This window comes from Globicephala melas, chromosome 10 (assembly GCF_963455315.2).
Source record: "Globicephala melas chromosome 10, mGloMel1.2, whole genome shotgun sequence".
In the NCBI taxonomy this organism is placed as follows: domain Eukaryota; kingdom Metazoa; phylum Chordata; class Mammalia; order Artiodactyla; family Delphinidae; genus Globicephala; species Globicephala melas.
In genome coordinates this window covers 70,878,465-70,903,103 of record NC_083323.1, presented here as the reverse complement: position 1 = coordinate 70,903,103, position 24,639 = coordinate 70,878,465, and the positions used below count along the sequence as shown (strand labels likewise).

Below are 24,639 nucleotides of genomic sequence, written 5' to 3'. Positions count from 1 at the left end.
TTGCTTGTAGTAGTCCCTTAGGATGCTTTGTATTTTTGTGGTGTCTGTTGTAACTTCTTTTTCATTTGTAATCTTATTAATTTGAGTCCTCCCCCTCTTTTTCTTGATGAGTCTGGCTAAAGGTTTATCAATTTTGTTTATCTTCTCAAAGAACCAGGTTTTAGTTTTATTGATCTTTGCTATCATTTTCTTTGTTTCTATTTCATTTATTTCTGTTCTGATCTTTATGATTTCTTTCCTTCTACTAATTTTGGGTTATTTTGTTCCTCTTTCTCTAGTCCCTTTAGGTGTAAGGCTAGACTGTTTGTTTGAGATTTTTCTTGTTTCTTGAGATAGGCTTGTATTGCTATAAACTTCCATCTTAGAACTGTTTTTGCTGCATGCCACAGGTTTCGGTTCGTCGTGTTTTCGTTGTAATTTGTCTCTAGGTATTTTCTGATTTCTTCAGTGATCTCTTGATTATTTGGTAACGTATTGTTTAGCCTCCATGTGTTTGTGTTTTTTACATATTTTTTCCCCTGTAATTGATTTCTAATCTCATAGCGTTTTGGTCGGAAAAGATGCTTGATATGATTTCAGTTTTCTTAAATTTACTGAGGCTTGATTTATGACCCAAGATATGATCTATCCTGCAGAATGTTCTGTGTGCACTTGAGAAGAAAGTGTAATCTGCTGTTTTTGGATGCAATGTCCTATAAATATCAGTAAATCTATCTGGTCTATTGTGTCATTTAAAGCTTGTGTTTCTTTATTAACTTTCTGTCTGGATGATCTGTCCATTGATGTAAGTGAGGTGTTAAAGTCCTCCACTATTATTGTGTTACTGTTGATTTCCTTCTTTTATAGCTGTTAGCAGTTACCTTATGTACTGAGGTGCTCCTAGGTTGGGTGCATATATACTTATAATTGTTATATCTTCTTCTTGGATTGATCCCTTGATCATTATGTAGTGTCCTTCCTTGTCTCTTGTAATATTCTTTATTTTAAAGTTTATTTTTTCTGATATGAGTGTTGCTACTCCAGCTTTCTTTCAATTTCCATTTGCATGGAATTTCTTTTTCCATCCCCTCACTTTGAGTCTGTATGTGTCCCTAGGTCTGAAGTGGGTCTCTTGTAGACAGCATATATATGGATCTTGTTTTTGTATCCATTCAGCGAGCCTGTGTCTTTTGGTTGGAACATTTAATCCATTCACGTTTAAGGTAATTATCGATATGTATGTTCCTATTCCCATTTTCTTAATTGTTTTTGGATCCTTTTTGTACGTCCTTTTCTTCTGTTGTGTTTCCTACTTAGAGAAATTCCTTTAGCATTTGTTGTAGAGCTGGTTTGGTGGTGCTGAGTTATCTTAGCTTTTGCTTGTCTGTAAAGCTTTTGATTTCTCCATTGGCTCAGAATGAGATGCTTGCCCAGTATAATAATCTTGGTTGTAGGTTTTTCCATTTCATCACTTTAAATATATCTTGCCATTCCCTTCTGGGTTGTAGAGTTTCTGCTGAGAAGTCAGCCGTTAACCTTATGGGAGTTCCCTTGTATTTATTTGTCATTTTTCCCTTGCTGCTTTCAATTATTTTTCTTTGTTGTTAATTTTTGCCAATTTGATTACTATGTGTCTCAGCATGTTTCTCCTTGGGTTTATCATACCTGGGACTCTCTGCACTTCCTGGATTTGGGTGGCTAGTTCTTTTCCCATGTTAGGGAATTTTCAACTATAATCTCTTCAAATATTTTCTCAGGTCCTTTCTCTCTCTCTTCTCCTTCAGAGACCGCTATAATACGAATGTTGTTGCATTTAATGTTGTCCCAGAGGTCTCTTAGGCTGTCTTCTTTTTCTTTCATTCTTTTTCTTTATTCTGTTCCACGGCAGTGAATTCCACTGTTCCATCTTCCAGGTCACTTATCCGTTCTTCTGCCTCAGTTATTCTGCTATTGATTCCTTCTAGTGTATTTTTCATTTCTGTTATTGTATTGTTCATCTCTGGTTTTTGTTCCTTAATTCTTCTAGGTCTTTGTTAAACATTTCTTGCATCTTCTCCATCTTTGCCTCCATTCTTTTTCCGAGGTCCTGGATCATCTTCACTATCAATATTCTGAATTCTTTTTCTGGAAGGTTGCCTATCTGCACTTCATTTCGTTGTTTTTCTGGGGTTTTATATTGTTCCCTCATCTGGTACAAAGTCCTCTGCCTTTTCATTTTATGTATCTTTCTGTGAATGTAGCTTTCCTTCCATAGGCTGCAGAATTGTAGTTCTCTTGCTTCTGTTCTGTGCCCTCTGGTCAAATTAGTATTTTTCTTTGAAAAAAAAATAGAAGTGGAATTGATAGGTTGTATGGTAGTTCTGTTTTTAATGTTTTGAATAATCTCCATACTGTTTTCCAAAGTGACTTCACCAATTTATCTTCCCACTTACAGTGCACAAGGGTTCCCTTTTCTCCACATCCTTGCTAACAGCTGTTATTTGCTGTCTTTTTGATAAAAAACCATTCTGGCAAATGTGAAGTGATATCTTATTGTGGTTTTGATGTGTGGTTCCCTAATGATTAGTGATGTTGAGCATCTTTTAATTTTTCTTCTGGCTATCTGCATGTCTTCTTTAGAAAAGTATCTATTCAGATCTTCTGCTCATCTTTAATAGGGTAGTTATTCTTTATCATATTTAGTTGTATGTGTTGGATATTAACTACTTATTAGATATTTCATTTGCAAATATTTTTCCCGTTCAATATGCAGCCTTTTCATTTTGTTGACAGTTTCCTTTGTTATGCAAAAGCATTTTAGTTTGATTAGGTCCCTTTTGTTTATTTTTGCTTTTGTTTCCCTTGGCTGAGGAGACATTCCAAAAAACTGTTGCTAAGAGCAATGTCAAAGAACACACTGCCTATGTTTTCTTCTAGGAGTTTTATAGTTTCAGGTCTTACTGAATGGATTTAACTCTAATCCATTTTAAGCTTATTTTTTAATATGGTGTGAGAAAGTAGCCCAGCTTAATTGTTTTGCATGTAGTTGTTCAGTTGTCCCAACACCATTTATTGAACAGCCTGTCTTTCCCCCAGTGTATATTCTTGCCTCCTTTTTGGTAGATTAATTGACCATATAAGTGTGGGTTGATTTCTGCACTCTCTATTTTGTTCCACTGACCTATGTGTCTAGTATAGTTTGAAACCAAGGCATGTGATACCTTCAATTTTGTTCCTCTTTTGCCAGATTGTTTTGGCTACTTGGGGTCATTTGTACTTCCATGAAAATTTTAGAATGATCTGTACTAGTCTATGAAAAATGTCATTGGCATTTTGATAAGGATTTCACTGGATCTTAGAATGCCTTGGGTAGTATGGTCATTTTTAAAATATTAATTCTTCCAATGAGCATAATATATCTATCCAATCATTTGTGTCACCTTCAGTTTCTTTCATCACCCTCTTATAGTTTTCTGAGTACAGGTCTTTTACCTCCTTAAATTTATTCCTGGGTGTTTTATTGTTTTTGATGTGATGATAAGTGGGATTGTTTTTAAATTTCTCTGATAGTTTGTTGTCAGTGTATAGAAACACAACAGAATTCTGTACGTTATTTTTTATCCTGCAACTTTAATTAATAATTTATTAGTTCTAATAGTTTTATGGTGGCATCTTTAGGATTTTCTCTCGCTATATATATATCATGTCATCTGCAAACAGTGATAGTTTTACTTCTTCCTTTTCAACTTGAATTCCTTTTATTTATATTTCTTTTCTGATTGTGTGGCTAGGATTTTCAATACTTTTTTTTTTTTCCTCAAGTCCATTCTCTAGTAAGTCTGTGTCTTTATTCCCGTCTTGCCCCTAGGTTCTTCATGACGTGTTTTTTTTTTTTAACATCTTTATTGGGATACAATTGCTTTACAATAGTGTGTTAGTTTCTGCTTTATAACAAAGTGAATCAGTTATACATATAGATATATTCCCATATCTCTTCCCTCTTGCGTCTCCCTCCCTCCCACCCTCCCTATCCCACCCCTCCAGGCTGTCACAAAGCACCGAACCAATAGACCTGTGCCATGCGGCTGCTTCCCACTAGCTATCTACCTTACTACGTTTGTTAGTGTGTATATGTCCATGACTCTCTCGCCCTGTCACAGCTCACCCTTCCCCCTCCCCATAACCTCAAGTCCGTTCTCTAGGAGGTCTGCATCTTTATTCCTGCCTTACCCCTAGGTTCTTCATGACATTTCTTTTTCTTAAATTCCATATATATATGTTAGCATACGGTATTTGTCTTTTTCTTTCTGACTTACTTCACTCTGTATGACAGACTCTAGGTCTATCCACCTCATTACAAATAGCTCAATTTCGTTTCTTTTTATGGCTGAGTAATATTCCATTGTATATATGTGCCACATCTTCTTTATCCATTCATCCGATGATGGGCACTTAGGTTGTTTCCATCTCCGGGCTATTGTAAATAGAGCTGCAATGAACATTTTCGTACATGACTCTTTTTGAACTTTGGTTTTCTCAGGGTATATGACCAGTACTGGGATTGCTGGGTCATATGGTAATTCTATTTGTAGTTTTTTAAGGAACCTCCATACTATTCTCCATAGTGGCTGAACCAATTCACATTCCCACCAGCAGTGCAAGAGTGTTCTTTTTTCTCCACACTCTCTCCAGCATTTATTGTTTCTAGATTTTTTGATGATGGCCATTCTGACTGGTGTGAGATGATATCTCATTGTAGTTTTGATTTGCATTTCTCTCATGATTAGTGATGTTGAGCATTCTTTCATGTGTTTGTTGCCAGTCTGTATATCTTCTTTGGAGAAATGTTTATTTAGGTCTTCCGCCCATTTTTGGATTGGCTTGTTTGTTTTTTTGTTATTGAGCTGCTTGTAAATTTTGGAGATTAATTCTTTGTCGGTTGCTTCATTTGCAAATATTTTCTCCCATTCTGAGGGTTGTCTTTTGGTCTTGTTTATGGTTTCCTTTGCTGTGCAAAAGCTTTGAAGTTTCCTTAGGTCCCATTTGTTTATTTTTGTTTTTCTTTCCATTTCTCTAGGAGGTGGGTCAGAAAAGATCTTACTGTGATTTATGTCATAGAGTGTTCTGCCTATGTTTTCCTCTAAGAGTTTGATAGTTTCTGGCCTTACATTTAGGTCTTTAATCCATTTTGAGCTTATTTTTGTGTATGGTGTTAGGGAGTGATCTAATCTCATACATTTACATGAACCTGTCCAGTTTTCCCAGCACCACTTATTGAAGAGGCTGTCCTTTCTCCACTGTACATTACTGCCACCTTTATCAAAGATAAGGTGTCCATATGTGCATGGGTTTATCTCTGGTCTTTCTATCCTGTTCCATTGATCTATCTTTCTGTTTTTGTGCCAGTACCATACCGTCTCGATAACTGTAGCTTTGTAGTATAGTCTGAAGTCAGGGAGCCTGATTCCTCCAGTTCCTTCTTTCGTTCTCAAGATTGCTTTGGCTATTCGGGGTCTTTTGTGTTTCCATACAAATTGCAAAATTTTTTGTTCTAGTTCTGTGAAAAATGCCAGTGGTAGTTTGATAGGAATTGCATTGAATCTATAGATTGCTTTGGGTAGTAGAGTCATTTTCACAATGTTGATTCTTCCAATCCAAGAACATGGTATATCTCTCCATCTATTTATATCATCTTTAATTTCTTTCATCAGTGTCTTATAATTTTCTGCATACAGATCTTTTGTTTCCTTAGGTAGGTTTATTCCTAGATATTTTATTCTTTTTGTTGCAATGGTAAATGGGAGTGTTTTCTTGATTTCACTTTCAGATTTTTCATCATTAGTGTATAGGAATGCCAGAGATTTCTGTGCATTAATTTTGTATCCTGCCACTTTACCAAATTCATTGATTAGCTCTAGTAGTTTTCTGGTAGCATCTTTAGGGTTCTCTATGTATAGGATCATGTCGTCTGCAAACAGTGACAGCTTTACTTCTTCTTTTCCGATTTGGATTCCTTTTATTTCCTTTTCTTCTCTGATTGCTGTGGCTAAAACTTCCAAAACTATGTTGAATAAGAGTGGTGAGAGCGGGCAACCTTGTCTCGTTCCTGATCTTAGTGGAAATGCTTTCAGTTTTTCACCATTGAGGATGATGTTTGCTGTGGGCTTGTCATAAATGGCCTTTATTATGTTGAGGAAAGTTCCCTCTATGCCTACTTTCTGCAGGGTTTTTATCATAAATGGGTGTTGAATTTTGTCAAAAGCTTTCTCTGCATCTATTGAGATGATCATATGGTTTTTCTCCTTCAGTTTGTTAATATGGTTTATCACATTGATAGATTTGTGTATATTGAAGAATCCTTGCATTCCTGGAATAAACCTCACTTGATCATGGTGTATGATCCTTTTAATGTGCTGTTGGATTATGTTTGCTAGTATTTTGTTGAGGATTTTTGCATCTATGTTCATCAGTGATATTGGCCTGTAGTTTTCTTTCTTTGTGACATCCTTGTCTGGTTTTGGTATTAAGGTGATGGTGGCCTCGTAGAGGGAGTTTGGGAGTGTTCCTCCCTCTGCTATATTTTGGAAGAGTTTGAGAAGAATAGGTGTTAGCTCTTCTCTAAATGTTTGATAGAATTCACCTGTGAAGCCATCTGGTCCTGGGCTTTTCTTTGTTGGAAGATTTTTAATCACAGTTTCAATTTCAGTGCTTGTGATTGGTCTGTTCATATTTTCTATTTCTTCCTGATTCAGTCTTGGCAGGTTGTGCATTTCTAAGAATTTGTCCATTTCTTCCAGATTGTCCATTTTATTGGCATAGAGTTGCTTGTAGTAATCTCTCATGATCTCTTTTATTTCTGCAGTGTCAGTTGTTACCTCTCCTTTTTCATTTCTAATTCTATTGATTTGAGTCTTCTCCCTTTTTTTCTTGATGAGTCTGGCTAGTGGTTTATCTATTTTGTTTATCTTCTCAAAGAACCAGCTTTTAGTTTTATTGATCTTTGCTATTGTTTCCTTCATTTCTTTTTCATTTATTTCTGATCTGATTTTTATGACTTCTTTCCTTCTGCTAGCTTTGGGGTTTTTTTGTTCTTCTTTCTCTAATTGCTTGAGGTGCAAGGTTAGGTTGTTTATTCGCGATGTTTCCTGTTTCTTAAGGTGGGCTTGTATTGCTATAAACTTCCCCCTTAGAACTGCTTTTGCTGCATCCCACAGGTTTTGGGTCGTTGTGTCTCCATTGTCATTTGTCTCTAGGTATTTTTTGATTTCCTCTTTGATTTCTTCAGTGATCACTTCATTATTAAGTAGTGTATTTTTTAGCCTCCATGTGTTTGAATTTTTTACAGATCTTTTCCTGTAATTGATATCTAGTCTCATGGCGTTGTGGTCAGAAAAGATACTTGATACAATTTCAATTTTCTTAAATTTACCAAGGCTTGATTTGTAACCTAAGATATGATCTATCCTGGAGAATGTTCCATGTGCACTTGAGAAAAATGTGTATTCTGTTGTTTTTGGATGGAGTGTCCTATAAATATCAATTAAGTCCATCTTGTTTAATGTATCATTTAAAGCTTGTGTTTCCTTATTTATTTTCATTTTGGATGATCTGTCCATGGGTGAAAGTGGGGTGTTTAAGTCCCCTACTATGAATGTGTTACTGTCGATTTCCCCTTTTATGGCTGTTAGTATTTGCTTTATGTATTGAGGTGCTCCTATGTTGGGTGCATAAATATTTACAATTGTTATATCTTCTTCTTGGATCGATCCCTTGATCATTATGTAGTGTCCTTCTTTGTCTCTTTTAATAGTCCTTATTTTAAAGTCTATTTTGTCTGATATGAGAATTGCTACTCCAGCTTTCTTTTGGTTTCCATTTGCATGGAATATCTTTTTCCATCCCCTTACTTTCAGTCTGTATGTGTCTCTAGGTCTGAAGTGGGTCTCTTGTAGACAGCATATATAAGGGTCTTGTTTTTGTATCCATTCAGCTAATCTGTGTCTTTTGGTGGGAGCATTTAGTCCATTTACATTTAAGGTAATTATCGATATGTATGTTCCTATTCCCATTTTCTAAATTGTTTTGGGTTCATTATTATAGGTCTTTTCCTTCTCTTGTGTTTCTTGCCTAGAGAAGATCCTTTAGCATTTGTTGTAAAGCTGGTTTGGTGGTGCTGAACTCTCTCAGCTTTTGCTTGTCTGTAAAGGTTTTAATTTCTCCATCAAATCTGAATGAGATCCTTGCTGGGTAGAGTAGTCTTGGCTTCAATACTATTTTGAATAAAAGTGGTGAGAGTGAATATCCCTGTCTTGTTCTTGATCTTAGAGGAAAGGCTTTCAGCTTTTCATCATTGAATATGATGCTGGCTTTAGGTTTGCCATATTGGGCCTTTATTATATGGTATGTTCCCTCCACACCCAATTTGTTGAGAGGTTTTCATCATAAATAGATGTTGAATTTTGTCAAAAGCTTTTTCTGCATCTATTGAGATAACCGTATGATTTTTATCCTTCATTTATCCTTCATGTATCACATTGACTAATTTGTGGATATTGAACCATTCCTGAATTCTGGAATAAAACCCACTTGATCATTGTGTATGATCCTTTTAATATATTGTTGGGTTCAGTTTGCTAATATTTCATTGAGGATTTTTGTATCTATGTTCATCAGTGATATTGGCCTTTAATTTTCTATTTTTATAGTGTTTTTGCTGGTTTTGGTACCAGGATGATTCTGGCCTCAGAATGAGTTTGGAAGCATCCCTCCTTCAATATATTGGAATAGTTTGAGAAGGACAGGCATTAGTCCTTTTTTAAATGTTTAGTAGAATTCAACTGTGAAGCTGTCCTGGACTTTTGTTTGTTGGGAGGTTTTTGTTTTTTGTTTTTTTTTTAACTACTGATTCAATTTCATTACTGGTAAATGATCTGATATCTAGGTATTTGTCCAGTTTTTCTTGGTTGTCCATTTTATTGTTGTATAATTATTTGTAGTATTATCTCATGATCTCTTGTATTTCTGTGATGTTGGCTATAATTTCTCATTTTTCATTTCTGATTTTATTTACATCTTCTCTTTCTCTATTTGATGTGTCTGGCTAAAGGTTTATCACTTTTGTTTCTTATCTTTTCAAAGAAATAGCTCTTTGTTTCATTAATATTTACTGTTTTTTTGGTCTCTATTTCTTTATTTCTGTTCTGATCTTTATTATTTCTTTTCTTCTACTAACTTTGGGTTTTGTTTGTTCTTCTTTTTCTGGTTCCTTTAGCTGTAAGGTTATGCTGTTTACTTGAAATTTTTCTTGTTTCCTGAGGTGGGTTTGTATCACTATAAACTTCCCTCTGTGAGCTACTTTTACTGCATCCCATAGATTTTGGATCATTGTGTTTTCATTTTCATTGGTCTCCAGGTATCTTTTGACTTTCTCTTTGATTTATTCAGTTGTTTAGTAGCATATTGTTTACCCTCCCCATGTTTGTGTTTTTTGTAAGTTTTTCCCTGTAGCTTATTTCTGTTCTGATAGCATTTTATGGCTGGAAAATGTGCTTGATATGATTTCAGTCTTCTTAAATTTATTGAGCCTTGTTTCATGGCATAGCATGTGATCTCTCCTGGGGAATATTTCATGTGCCCTTGAAAAGAATGTGTATTCTGCTTGCTATTGGATAGAGTGTTCTTTATATATCTGTCAAGGCTGCATAACCTAATGTGTCATTTAAGGTCACTGTTTCCTTATTGATTTTCTTTCTGAATGATCTCCCCAAGGATGGAAGTGGGGTGTTAAAGTCCCCTATTTTATTACTGTCAGTTTCTTTCTTTATGGTTTCTAATATTTACTTTATGTATTTAGATGCTTCGATGTAGGGTGCATATATATTTATAATTATTTTATCTTCTTTTGATTGATCCCTTTAGCATTATATAATATCCTTCTTTGCCTCTTGCTACATTCTATGTTTTAAAGTCTACTTTGTCTGATATGAGTATTGTTACTCCAGCTTATTTTCATTTCCATTTGCATGGAATTCCTTTTTCCATTCTCTCCTTTTCAGTCTGTGTGTCTTTAGATCTGAAGTAAGTTTCTTATAGGCAGCATATATATAGATCTTTTTTTTTAATCCATTCAGCCAGTTTATGTCTTTTGACTGGAGGATTTAGTCCATTTACACTTAATGTAATTATTGATAGGTATGTACTTATTGCCATTTGTTAATTGTTTTGGGCTTATTTTTGTAGTTCTTTTCTTTTCTTTCTTCCCCTGTGATCTGATGATTGTTCTAGTGTTACATTTGGATTCCTTTCTCTTTTTTGTGAGTGTATTTATTGCAGATTTTTGGGTTTTGGTTATCATGAGATTTACATATACTAACCTATATATGTGTATACATGATTATTTTAAGTTGATGATCCCTAAAGTTCAAATGCATCTAATAACCCTGCATTTCTACTACCCACTCCATATTTAATGTTTTTGACATCATATTCTACATCTTTTTGTTTTCTATATCCCTTTACTTATTGTCGCTATAGTTGATTTTACTACTTTTGTCTTTTAAGTTTCGAACTAGCTTTAAAGGGGTTTACTTACTACATTTACTGTATATTTGCCTTTACCAATGAGATTTTTCCTTTCAAAATTTTTATATTTCTAGTTGTAGTCTTGTCTTCTCTGCTTAGGGAAGTCCCTTTAACATTTCTTGTAAGGCCTATTTAGTGGTGCTGAACACTTTTAGCTTTTGTTTCCTGTAAACTAGCTTTTAATCTCTCTTTCAGATCTGAGTGATGGCCTTTTCCTGAGATAGCATCTTCTGAGTCATTAAAATCTGATAAAAAAGAAAGACTCAGAAAGAAAATCTGGTTGAATTTATCAATCAATCAATAAGCATTTGTCATAACCTATTTTATGTAAGCTCTGTGTTAGATGCCCATTATCAGAAATATAAAGCATGGTGATAGATTGCAGGGAGTTTATGCGATAAAAGTAACTAACAACTTTTAACACTCACTATGTTGAAGTGCTATATGAGGTAAGTTTTTTTCATGTTCTTTCATTTAATTAAATCTCACAGTATTCCTATTATGGAGGCATTATTATTGTTATTTCATTTAACAAATAAAAATATTGAGATTTAAAGGGCTTAAGTAACTTGGTTATGGACAAACAGTAAGTAAATGTAAAACACGATACTAAACTACAGGTGTAAGAAATTAAAGCTTATATTTTCAACTATTAGATCCACCACTTCTCTCTTTACAACACATTGGGAAGGTAAGAAAAATATATTTGAAAAAATGAACAATGCAAGTTAGGAGAAAAAAATACTCTTTTATTTTTCTTTGTTTAGGCAACATTCTCTACTGTTAAGCAATACTTGTGAACTTATTAAATTGAAAAATATTATTAATAAGCATCTTCAGCAACTAGGGCTTTCCCAGTTTTAATGAAGAAGGAAAAAGCTTAATCAGTGAGAGTACAGAAATAGATGACACCCTGAAAACCATAAGTTAGATAAATTAAAGCCATCAAGGCTCTTTCAACATCTCTGGCAGTTATCGCCACACCAAATTTGAACACATCAGCCTTAAACTACTAGAAATTTAGGAGCCAGCTAAGAAAATTATCAAAGGGCTGAAGAGAATCTCTCTAGAGAAAGTAAAGTTAAAACAACAGCTAAAGTTGTTAGAATTAATAGAAGTTAATCAGTGTTCTGTTTTAGGTTGAACAGAAGTGGGTATATAAGACAACAGAGAATTCAAGTAGGTCAGGGCATAGGTGAGGTTGTGGAGATAATAAAACTTCTCCACTTAAGGATAAATGAGTTTGGACACAAAATCAGAGCAGAATGTCCAGCATGAGTAACAACAGGTCAGTCTACTGACTGGTACAAGTTTGACAAGCTAGGGAGTCAAAATCTTGGGACAGAGATAAGTGGTGCAGATTTTTAGAAAGAAGCTTAATACACAAGAACTCTTAGCCAAAGATCTAAAATAAATGAAACATTTATTCAAAGGCAAGCAGATCAGTTCTATCTTTTCAACTCTATCATAATGCCTGATAATTCAAACTTAAAGAATCAGACCCTCTAATATAAGCGCACACTGTGTATTGATTCAGTCTTCCATGCATTCAGCACATACTTGGTACCCTGTGTAATAATCACAATGATGCACATCATACCTGTGATAAATGAAAGGTAAATGAAACAAATATGATCTTTGCTGTAGTGAAAATTATATTATAGTGGAAGAGTTAGACATTAACTAAACAATTATAAAAGTGTGTTTTTAATTATAATTTTGATCAGCTATAAAGGAAAGTTACTGAGTATTGCAAGAATGAATTACAGAAGGAAGTATCCAAGTTTGCAAATTGGTAAAGTAGAATATACAGCCTGAAAGACAAGTCAGTTAGCCAAGCAAATATTTGGGAAAAAAATTCCTGACAGAGGAAGAATAGTCTTAAAGTTAGGAAAACCAAGGAGTTGGCCAGAGTTGCTAGAATACAGTGAAGAAAGGGGAAAAGAGAACACGATGAAGCTGTAGGGTTGGCTAGAAACCAACAGGACATTATATACTATGTTGAAGATTTTGAATATTATCTTAATTGTAGCTCAGGAAAACACTGAACACTTTTATGCCAGTAAACAATATGATGACATTGACATTTTTAACATATCGTTTTAGATGATCTCACTATGTATTTTGTATGGATTAGACAGCAGCAGAGTAGATATGGGGAGCTCATCTATAAGACTGTTTCAATAGTCTGAGAGATGATGATAGCTTGAACTTTGCTATTGACAATAAAGACAGGAAAAAGTAGATGGATACAGTATATAATTAGGCAGTAGAAAAGAGGGTTGAAGCTGTAGGCTTTAAGCATAAATAGGATGGTGTAGGGTGATGTCATTTACTAGGATAGGAAGGACTGGAGATGATCAGATTTGGGGGAAATATTGGGAATTCAGTTATCTAAGAGTGAGATATAACCAAGTAGAACTATGAAGCTGATGTGTTGAATTTCAGAAAAGATTTCTTGCCTAGAGACAAAATTTGAGTTCATCAGCATATAGATAATCTTTCAAGTAAAAAGGTGATATCTCAGTTTCTGGAATGAGTAGATTAGTAGATGATAGTACCATTTCCTAGCACAGAGGAGAAAAAGGAAAACCAAATTTAGAGAAAGGAAGTCGAGTTCATTTGTGAACTGCCTGAGATAAACATCAAGTACAAAAGTAGGCTGATGGGTCCGGAGTTCAGAAAATAAATTTTGGATGGAGATATAAATTTAAATTCAGTATACATTATCTGTCAAGTTATGTAAGTACATAAGGTACAGTTTATATCATTTTTATTAATGATGACTGTTTTTAACAACTGTCTTGCAAAATCCTGAAATTTAAAATGGTCTCTAACACTGGGCTGGCTCCAACAGACCACTGATTCTAAGTTAGATTTTGACCTATAGCCCATGTCAGTGAATATTTCCCATGTCAATTAATATTTTTCGAAAAAAAAAAGGGCCCAAGTCATGTTAACTGGACTGGAAAAAAGGTGCTTTTGCATTCATACCTGCATGCCCCAAGCCAGTTTTTTTCCCTTCTATTTCATATACTTGTTTTTCTTTGTATTGTTTATTTGGATTATTTTTCAAACATAATTTTTACTGGGTCATATGCTAGATAAGAGTTTTGCATCTGACAGTTTTGCACCAAGGGTCAGTCTAGATCATATGTTATCCTTATATTTAAATTAAGACTTTCAATCCCTATGTTCAATCATCTATTTTTAATTTAAACTCGTGTATTTCAGTGAAGTGTCACTTTTTTCATAAAGATCCCAATACCCACTCCCTGCAACTAAAATATTAGTTATATTTTTAGATACTTTATGAGTGCCTCTTCAAATTAATAGGACAAATGTCTCTGATAAAATATTTTCCAGGAAATTACAGTTACAAGTTTAAAGATAAAACTCCTTATGAAGAAGCAAAGTTGATTGCCTTATGCAATGACTGTATGAAAACCAATATTTTACAAAAGGACTTACTGGAATATTAATATCCTGCTATGAGATCTAGTTTTGGTAGAAAAATAAAATGCATTGCAAAGTATTCATATAAAAAAGAACTTATACAAAATTACCTTATTAAATGAAAGTATAACAGTTACATTTTACATTGAACCTATGGTCAAAAAAGAATAGAAAGAGTGTGAATAAAAGCCTCTGTCCAAACTTATTTCTGAAATGATTTTATATCTAGAGAATTCTACAGCACTAGACATTGGTTTTTAAAGGTTGTGTAAAAATTCAGGTGAAACTAATCTAGGATGTTAGCCTGCAGGACAATAGTTATCTTTGTGGGTGGTGGAGGATGGAAGGGAGAACACAGGGACTCTGGGCTCCTAGTAATGTATTGTGTGTTGATCCGAGTGTGGGTGACATAGTTGTGCCGGTTTGTGAAAATTCAACAAGTTGTATGATGTTACATGTACACTAATGTGAAATATAGTATACTGCCATTAAATATTTAAAATATTTGTATACATATGCACATCCACATATACATACACAATGTAAACTTCTGCAATATAATCATGATGTGGTCATTTTTAAAATACATCTATTTAGAAGTTTTTAATTAAGTACTTTTTAGTGATAGTGAGGCTAAAACTTGTATAAAGTCCATAAAAGGAGTCTGTGTTTTTAATGGTTTAATCAAGTATTGTAGTGAATTTATGATTTATTTTATTGTTGACATTTATTCATTTGTGAATTCATACAGTAAACCTTATTTTTCTAAACCTTCTTAAAGGAGTTACTTACTGGTCAAGTCATTCTTTTCAAAAGCTCACAACTCTTAAAGACCTAAGAAAGTACACACTTTTCTTGAATAAAAGAAATTGAGACATAATGAAGTAAATCTAAATTGCCTTGAGACTTGATATTTATTTAGACCAGACTATTTTGCAAATATTTAAATTTGTTACTAGAAAAAAGAAGCAGGATTAAACTTGTAAAATTCTTTTCTAATGTGTATCTAGAGATACATACTGGCATGTTCCCAGAGGTGTTCAGTGAATCTCATGGGATAGAACTGGTTGCTGGTATTTCTGACTTGAAGTTAAATATGTCTTCTTCCAAGAGTATTTAGTCCCTTAAAAAGGAAAACTGCTTCTCTAAAAGTAACTACAATTAAATAGGGATTATTATAATTATTTAGACTTAAAAAACTTCATAGACTTAAAAAACTTTGTTATATTTTTCAATTATATCTGTAACCATTAGCAGAAATCTTATTAGGTTCATTTTATATGCAGGTTAAACTACAGTTGGGTGATTTGTATGAGACCTTGGAAATCATTTTGGTATATTAAGCTCTATATGTTAACTGAAATATTGAGAAAATGTTGGGTATATTAATGGAACTAAGAATTCTTTAATGTTGTATGGACAATGTACAAATCTATCAAATTTTGGGACATGTTGGGATACCTGTTCCCTACAGATATTTTCTTCTTTATTTAACTGAAAGATGTGTGCCCACTACCAGCTTAATAAATATAAATATATGCAAATAAAATTCTCTATACCCTCCTTCCCAATAATACCCTTCCTCCTCTCCCCAGAAGTAAGTACAATCCAGATTATGGAATTTATATCCAGGCCTTAATTTTCATGTATCTTATTTACATATACCTTTAGGCAAAATATAATATCATACCATTTGCTTATTTTTAAATTTTATGTAATTGGAATTATGATATATGAGTTCTGCACTTTTTTTCCTCAGCATTAAGCATGCAAGCTCCATCTATGTTGATGGTTGTAGCTCTATTTTGTTCATTTGTTGGTGAATTTACAAAAATATTGTTAAAGGATATTACAGCATAATAACCCTGAGCTTTGGTCATGTGGTACTTTGTCTTATTCTTTAATCTATGTACCCTTAAGAAAGTTACTGAAAACTATTTCAACCTGTTTTATTACCTATTGAAAGGGATGGTAATGTCTTCTTTATAAATTAGTTTAGACATAATTACATACTGTGCATTTGGAGATAAATATATAGATATATAAAATATTATGTATTTAGAACAATAATAAATGATTTTTCTTTTCCATATTTTAATTTTTTTCTCTTATTTTTAAAACAAGTAGTGATTACCAGACATACTTGTTTTGTATACTTTTAATACAAAACTCACTTTTTGCTGGTCTTCTGGGCAGAGATGGAGAGAAAAGCAGAGATGGAGAGAATGCATTCTGTTAGGACTGTGGTTCTTGGAAGCAGTTCAGCAGCTTGATGTGGTTTAAGGTGTGAATTGTGAACTTGGAAAATCTAGATGTGACTTCAGTCTTACCTGTCATTGGTCATGTGACTTGGCCAGATTTCTTAGCCTTTCTTTGAGCCAGAGTCTTCATTGATAAGTGGAGGTAAATGTTACTTATCTCACAAGAGCTTTGTGATGATCAAACCAAATAAGTTTATTAAAATACTAAGCATGTTCTAGCCTTATAGTATACGTTTAACATATATTAGCAGGTTCCCCTTCTGTAGTCAACTTATTAATGATGTCAAGATATTTATTTAATGTAAGGCTTTTATGTACATTTTCTTATCTACATCTCAGGGTTTCATCCTCCACCTTCTTTTCTCTGTACACCTTCAACCCTGAGTTGCTTCCTCCACTTCCATAGCTTAAACAATCTGGCTACTCCCAAACCTATTTAGTGAGCTATAGCTTCATTATCCAAGTGTCTACTGGAAGTTCTATAAGTGTCCAATTCTTTACCAACTCTTCATCTTTCTTCTGGTTTGTCTCTCCTTTGTTTCATTTAATATTATAATCTCATTACCTCACCATCTTCTCATAATATCGGTGGTTCTTCTTTTCTTCTTCTTTATTTTTTTTGGATAAGGATGAGGGGAGAAGGACACTGAGTGACTCAAGTCCTAAAGTCCTAAAGTCTTCCATGATTTCTCCCTGTCTCTTAATCCGACTTAGTCCTACGCGCTAATGTTTAAATATCTCTAGAATATTCCTATCTCTGCTTTGTGCAGGCCCTCATCACTTCTGGTAAACTAAAATCATATCCTATTAAACACATTTTTTATTCTGGTTACTGCATCCAATCTATCCTCTAGCCACAAAATTTAGTCATTTTACTCTCTTGGTGAAATCTTTAAATATCTCTTTCTCTGTAGAATAGCTTCAAACTCCTTCCCAGATTAAAAATGTGGTATATAATCATGATTTTAACAGTTTTTAAAAAGAGTCCTATACTATCAGATTTTGTATAATTTTGCCTCATCACCTGACAAAATGTTTATTGTATCCAAAATTATCATAATATAGATACTTCAGTTTCTCAAGCATATCATGTGATGTCCTGTCTCTACAAATGCATACTTTTCTCTTTACTAAAAATGGCTTTCCCTTCAAGCCTTTTCTTCAAGACTAAGATTTTGGAGAATATAAATTAATGTTTCTAAAGTCCTTACTGTGTAAGAAACTGTTTTAAGTGACAAAAAGACATTGTAATATTTGAATTTTCTAATAACTCTGTGATGGCAATGAAATTTCCATTTAGAGATGAGGAAATCAAGGCAGGATTTAAACTCTCATCTGGATGACTATAAAAACTGTGTTTTTAATTATTATTCTGTAAGCCATTTATTTAATTCTTATAAAAAGAAAAAGAGATAGATATTTAACTAGATTTCTACATGATAAAACTCATGCTCATGGAGTACGGGTAGCACAAAAAAGGTCACGTGAACAAGACCCTATGGTGCTTTCCTGCAACAGATCCCTCCCCCCATATTTTCTCCCTGCCTTTTGTTTGTAGAAAAACTGCAGTCTCCCAGGCATCCCCTGAGTCACAAAGGCCTGGCTCAAGAATTAATGATCGATGAACATTAGGGTACATGTGTCTTTTTGAATTATGGCTTTCTCAGAGTATATGCCCAGTAGTAGGATTGCTTGGTCATATGGTAGTTCTATTTTCAGTTTTTCAATGAACACCCATACTGTTCTTCATAGTGGCTGTACCAATTTACATTCCCACCAACAGTGCAAGAGTGTTCCCTTTTGTCCCCACCCTCTCCATCATTTATTATTTGTAGATTTTTTTTTTTTTGCAGTACGCGGGCCTGTCACTGTTGTGGCCTCTCCCGTTGCGGAGCACAGGCTCAGCGGCCATGGCTCATGGGCCTAGCTGCTCTGTGGCATGTGAGATCTTCCCAGACCGGGGCACGAACCCGTGTCCCCTGCATCGGCAGGCAGACTCTCAACCACTGCGCCACCAGGGAAGTCCTGTTTGTAGATTTTTTGATGATGGCCATTCTGACCGGTGTGAGGTGATACCTCATTGTAGTTGTCATTTGCATTTCTCTAACAATTAGTGATGTTGAATATCTTTTCATGTGCCTCTTGGCCATCTGTCTGTCCTCTTTGGAGAAATGTCTATGCACTATTCACAATAGCCAGGACATGGAAGCAACCTAAATGTCCATTGACAGATGAATGGATAAAGAAGATGTGGTACATATATACAATGGAATATTACTCAGCCATAAAAAGGAATGAAATTGAATCATTTTAGAGATGTGGATGGGCCTAGAGTCTGTCATACAGAGTGAGGTAAGTCAGAAGAAAAAACCCAAATACCATATATTAATGCATATATGTAGAATCTAGAAAAATGGTACAGATGAACCTATTTGCAGGGCAGGAATATAGAAGCAGATGTAGAGAACAGAAGGGTGGACACAGTGGGAGAAGTGGAAGGTGGGATGAATTGACAGATTGACATATATACAGTACCATGTGTGAAAGAGATAGCCAGTGGAACTCTGCTGTATAGCACAGGGAGCTCAGCTTGGTGCTCTGTGATAACCTAGTTGTGTGGGATGGGGGGGTGGGTGGGAGGGAGGTCCAAAAGGGAGGAGATACATGTATACATATAGCTGATTCATTGTGTTGTACAGCAGAAACTAATACAACATTGTAAAGCAATTATACACCAATAAAAAAAGAATTAATGATCAAAAAGATGTGAACAGGTAGTGACAAAAGTAGCAGTTGAACCAGGAGAACTGGTAACAGTTTAAACAGTAAATCAGCCATGTGGCATTCACAGAATCTTTAGTTCCTCCCTGATATACCCAGATAACAGTATCTGAAACATATTTCGTGAGTTTTTTAACAGATGCTAACACCCCCACCAAATGGAAGAAGTTAACTACTTGATGACCTTGACCTACTGGAGCCTGAGGATTGATAATGTTAACCCCTGTGACACTGCCCTCTTAACTCACCACCAACCGATCAGAGAACTGTGCACGAGCTGATCACATACACCAGAACTCCCCTCCCTCACCTTGCCTTTAAAAATATTCCCTGAAACTCATCTGGAAGTTTGAGTTTTTTGAGCATTAGCTGCCCCAGACTCCTTGTCTGGTGCCTTACAATAAATGCTGCACTTTCCTTCACTATAACCCAGTGTCAACCTTGGCTTTCCTGTGCAGGGCAAGCAGACCGAAGTTTGGTTGGGTAACAAATTGAGGAAGCTTGAATTTAATTTCAAATTTGACCAACATTAAAGCCCATGTTAGTTCTATTTACCACACAGTTTCTTTAAATAGTACCCCCTCCATGAATCATTTCCTAATGCCCCATGAGCAGTTGGTGATGCCAATATTTCTTCTGCTTCTATGCCTCATATATAACACTTATCTATCAGTTACTTAGCATACAGGCACAGTATACTTTAGTAATTACCTCATTTGCATACCTTAACGTGTATCAGAGGTAATTATATTCATCACTCTGTATCTACGTCTTTTCTTGTTTTCTTCACTAAAGCATGAATACCTTGGGGGCAGCCACTATATATATTTGTCTTCCTAGCATATAGTACAATTTGTTTCATACAGAAGGTACATAATAAATATTTTTTGATTGAATGAATGTGTTATGATTAGGGGATGACTATGTTATGGGTAGGACAGCTTGAGAAAAGAGGAAAGAATATCTTAAATCTCAGAGAATAAATGCAGTCTGCTCCCACAACCCTTGAGTTCAGGAATGTAGAAACTTTGGCAGGCTAAATTATTTTCCTAATTCTACATGGCATTATGTATTCTTATAGTGGATATAAATTATGCATTTTTCCAAATGACAGGCAGGATAGGTATATGTCTTAATAGATATTGCAAAACTAGCAGAACAAATATGTTTGATTTATTCACAAATTTTGATTCATTTTATTGACCCTATTGTACATTACAGAGTTCACTCCATATTTTACATGCATTATAACTTCAAAATATTGGAAATCCTCTAGATCAGCAAAGAGACCAAATTCATCTAAAAGACCCATCTCTGTTTTCCATCCATTTGAAAAGAATTGTTAAGTGTGTTTCTCAGGCATAGCCAGACTTCTGGAAAGTGGAAATTGGTACTTATTACATTCTCAGGCTTCATCTTATCTGGGAGTACAACTGATTATTTTTACTCAGGTGTTTCCCTTCAAGGTTTACTTGTTGCCCCCACTCTGATTTCTTAGGGACTTACTATCTCCATAGCTTTTCTCATGCCATACTCTTCTCTTCTTTGCTGACTCTAATCTTGGTCTTTTCTAGGTTGATGGTGTGTGTGTGCAAGTGTGTGTGTGTGTGTGTGTGTGTGTGTGTGTGTGTGTTTCATCTCTCTCCTCACCTTTAAAACAATTGAATCTGAAAATTCACCAAGTAGATGAAAAGTTGCCATCACCGTTTTAGACTTGGATCTTGGATATTTGTATGTGAGAAAAGATATTGTCTTTCACTCACAGCAGAAGAAGAGAAGGACAAAGCTAATGCTTTTCCTATCCACCTAGTTATGCACTATTGAATTATGTCATTTCAGAGAACTTAAATTTCCAATGCTTACGTTTGTAATTATTTTTGGTTTTGTCAGCAATCTATATCTCCTAAATGAATGTACTCTATATCCTTATACCTAAATAAATGTACTCTATATCCTTATACATGATAACTTAAGTTTCAAAGTTTTCAATTTTCTACTATTTTTAAAAGAGATGTTATCTTCATATAAAATTGCTTCTCTAAATGATTAAATTGATACAACTCTTGGCAGGAAATTAATCCTTAGCTATACCTTTTGTAATTTTTAAGTGTTTGAGATCTTCTGTATAAAGAATAAAGAATATTACTCTGATAAATGGTCTTCTTATAGTTTAATTTTATTATTTAAATTTTATTATGTATATATGTAAACATACAAAAAGAATCTGGCTTGGACAAAACAAAACATTGCGGAATATGGAATATATAATGTACATAGTAATTGGATAATTAATTTCTCAGACACCTTTAGAATATTTTAGCATAATCTTTATCAGCTAGGTGCACCTATTTTCCCAATGACCTAGCAGGGATTATGCTCTTACTGCACTTGGAAGGAAGAGCCATCTCCCTGAACATCCCTTAACTCCATTGCTATTGTCATCAGGGCTCCTACTACCCTCTCATGCTGGTATCAGTTGTTACTGGCTTATTGACTGCAAATCACCATTGAAGAGGCTTTGGAAAGACATGGCATTAGGCTTCTAAATGATCTCAATAACATCAGTCCTCTTTGGTGGATAAAGCTTAATTCGTTTTTACAATTAAGATACTTTGGGAAATAGACAAACATTTCTTGTACATAAATGCATTTGGTATTTTACATGGATCTCCCATTATGGTAACTTTTAAAAATATTATACTACTATGTTTTCTCCTGATGAATATTAGCATAATAAAAAGCACAATTTGTTTTAAAGCTTACTTTTTTGAGGCAGTGAAAAAAGACTAGTAGAAATCATGGCGTGTTCTTAGGAGCTTAAATTCAGAGAGAAAGGGCTCTCAGAACTACTGACACACCCAGAGCACAGGTGCTCATGATCCAAAATAGTTAACAATGATGTACCCACTATGATGATTAAAAAAAAAGAAATCCTCTTCCACATTATTGAAATAAAAATTGTTTTTAAGTTAAAGTCTTCAAAGAAATGTTATTCAAATGAGCCCAGATAAAAACTTCTATGATTTATACCAATACACCATTCTTTTTTTTTTTTTTCTTAATTTTCCGTTTAGCCCTGTTAATTTTCCCGAGATGGTAGGAAAAGATCAACTCTGTATATTTCACTTCTAATATAAAATATTCAACCTAAACCCACAGAAAGTATGTATTTTGAATAAAAGAAAATAGATGCTATAGCATTTCTGCGGAAGAGTCCAGTTTAAACATTATGCAGTATGCAAATGCCATCTCGTTTATGTGAATGTTTTACTCGAGTGGATGCTGCAGGGTTGGAGGCTTCTGCCTGTGATTTAGGTTGTAATTTTATTTGTGGAAATAAACCAATCGCGTACCTCCAATCGTCTTAACGATGAGGTGATCAATAGCCCATTACTGGATAGAACAGAGGCTACAGGAAGTGCATTGAAGATTTTAATGCATGAATTATGCATGCGGTGCTCATTCTTTAGTCTCCGAACAGAATGACGGGGTTTGTGAAGTCGCCTCAGATAGTTTCTTGCATTAAGTGACTGCAGTGAAATGCTTAATATTTTCAGGCATAGAAGCAGCATTGACTCTAGCCAGCTGAATTTGGATGTAAATCCCAGAGCTCGCAGCACAGAATGCTTTATTTGAAAGTATTGCTATGTAGAGAGCCAGCTTTACTGTCATCTAACCTGCTCTCCCCAGAAGGTTGGCTGAAGGATGGGAGCGGCTGTGCCTGCCTCTGAGGTCACAGCTTGAAGTCCTTTTAACTTGCTTTCTGCTGCAGGAGAGAGACGTACTGTGGTGTGACTGTCGCTGCATTCATTCAAATGGACAGCTTGCAATAAATACTATACACAGAACGTCAGATAATTCAGCATAAGAGGTAAGTCCGAGGTTTTTCTCTAGGTTAGTAAATTCCAAGGGAGAATGTGCTGAGTTAGGAAAGGGTGATGCAGTGTTAGTAGGATTGACTCACACCTCAGTATTGCTATGCGGTGTCAGGGTTCTCAATTTTTACGTTAATTGAAAGCTGATTTTATTTTATATTTTTGACAAGTTGCCGTAGGGTATTTTATCTTGCACGCAAAAGCTTTTCAAGAATGTACCAGAGCTCAGATGTGTGTCTCAGATAGACAGAAACCTGCAAACTGGGGAGGGGCAGCACTGAAAGTATGAACTGAATCAATAAAAAATTACCTCCTGTGGAGAAGTTTTAGCAGGGCTGTGGTATTCCTTTGGCTCCTATTATTTCCTTAATGTCAATAATTTCAAATTATGGTAAAAAATGTTGGTAAACACCAAAAATGCTCAATCTTTTCCCCAGAAGCAGAGGAAAGCACTGAGGTACTCAAACTCAAATACTGTGTTGCATACAAATGGAACAGATGGAATTAAAGTAATTTGGACTAGCTTGTCCTTGAAGGAAGACCTTGTTGTCAGAAACAAAACAGTTTGACTTCTACCTGTAGTGTTTTGGGGTTTTTTTCCCTCTTGTCCAGAATGCCTTACTCCAAAAAGAATGCATAGATGTAATATTTTGAAATTTATGCCCCCATCCACCAAAAAAGTTTTCTTTCCTTCTTGGTCTTTTAAAAATTAAGCTTATACAATTGCAGAACCCACTGTATAAAAGCCAAATAAAATTTACAAAAACTCTGCAAAACTGAAAAATATAGTTCTATCTACTACTATATTTGCCAGTCTTTGTGAATTAAAACTGCTTGCTTAAATATCATGACAAATAATTAATAAATATGCAGATAACGTGCAGTATGATATAAATTCCTAAACCTTTCTTTAGGGTAGGAAAATAGCATTTAATAAACATTCAGCAAGAAACTCTAGATATAGTAAAAATTTTTAAGGATGCTTTTCAACAGTACATTTATACTATTAGTATATATATGTATACACATATGCATAGATGTACATATATGCATACATACATATATGCACTATAATATATAATTTATGAAACATAATATATGCAATATAACAGGTATATCATATAAATTAGATAATATAACATTGCCTACTTCTCAAGTATGTTAATTGATGCTGTTTTTAAAAATTTGTTTGCTGAATAATCTACCAAGAACCAGTAATAGATAAGGCCAGTATTTTTTGTAAAATAAGGATTATTATTAAAAAATAAAAATTAAAAAAGGAAATAGAGTAATGATAGTAAGACCACAGGAAAAATACCCTTCAAGCATTTCACAGTACATTTCAGTTCTGCTACAGTGTTACTCTGTTACTTGGCTTTCCTGTCAACTGTCTGGTGGTGGTGTGGCACTGCGCTCCCAGCACTGTAGAATGTGTTTTATGAGGACACTCACGTGTGAGTTTTTACTTAGGGAGGGGAAGAAAGGGAGGATAGGTAACTGCCTATATGTCTTAGAGGTCTCCCGTTGCTGAGTCATGGCGTTCAGTTCTGCTTAAATGCCTCCTGAATGAGGTGGCCCCTTAACAGCTACTAAAATGGAATCTAAAAGAAAATGAGAAAGAATGGAGGGAACAGAAACTTAAAGGTATTTATTACCTAATGACATACTAAATTCTGAATAATGAGTATAATGGCAGTGCTACTTGTTGGAGCTGGCTGAGGTGACAG

General features: G+C 34.6%; 1 protein-coding gene across 7 annotated transcripts in view; it reads left to right on the top strand.

Moving 5' to 3' along the window:
• Nucleotides 1–24,639, top strand: part of CNTN1 (contactin 1) — a 375,618-nt gene that overhangs the window by 118,836 nt on the left and 232,143 nt on the right. For 4 of the 7 annotated variants that reach the window (XM_060307110.1, XM_060307109.1, XM_060307111.1 and 1 more), the window contains one exon: nucleotides 22,810–22,908. The exons of the other annotated variants lie outside the window; for them this stretch is intronic. The gene's annotated coding sequence lies outside the window, so the exon portion shown is untranslated. The remainder of the gene's footprint in view (nucleotides 1–22,809; nucleotides 22,909–24,639) is intronic. 7 annotated transcript variants of the gene reach the window in all.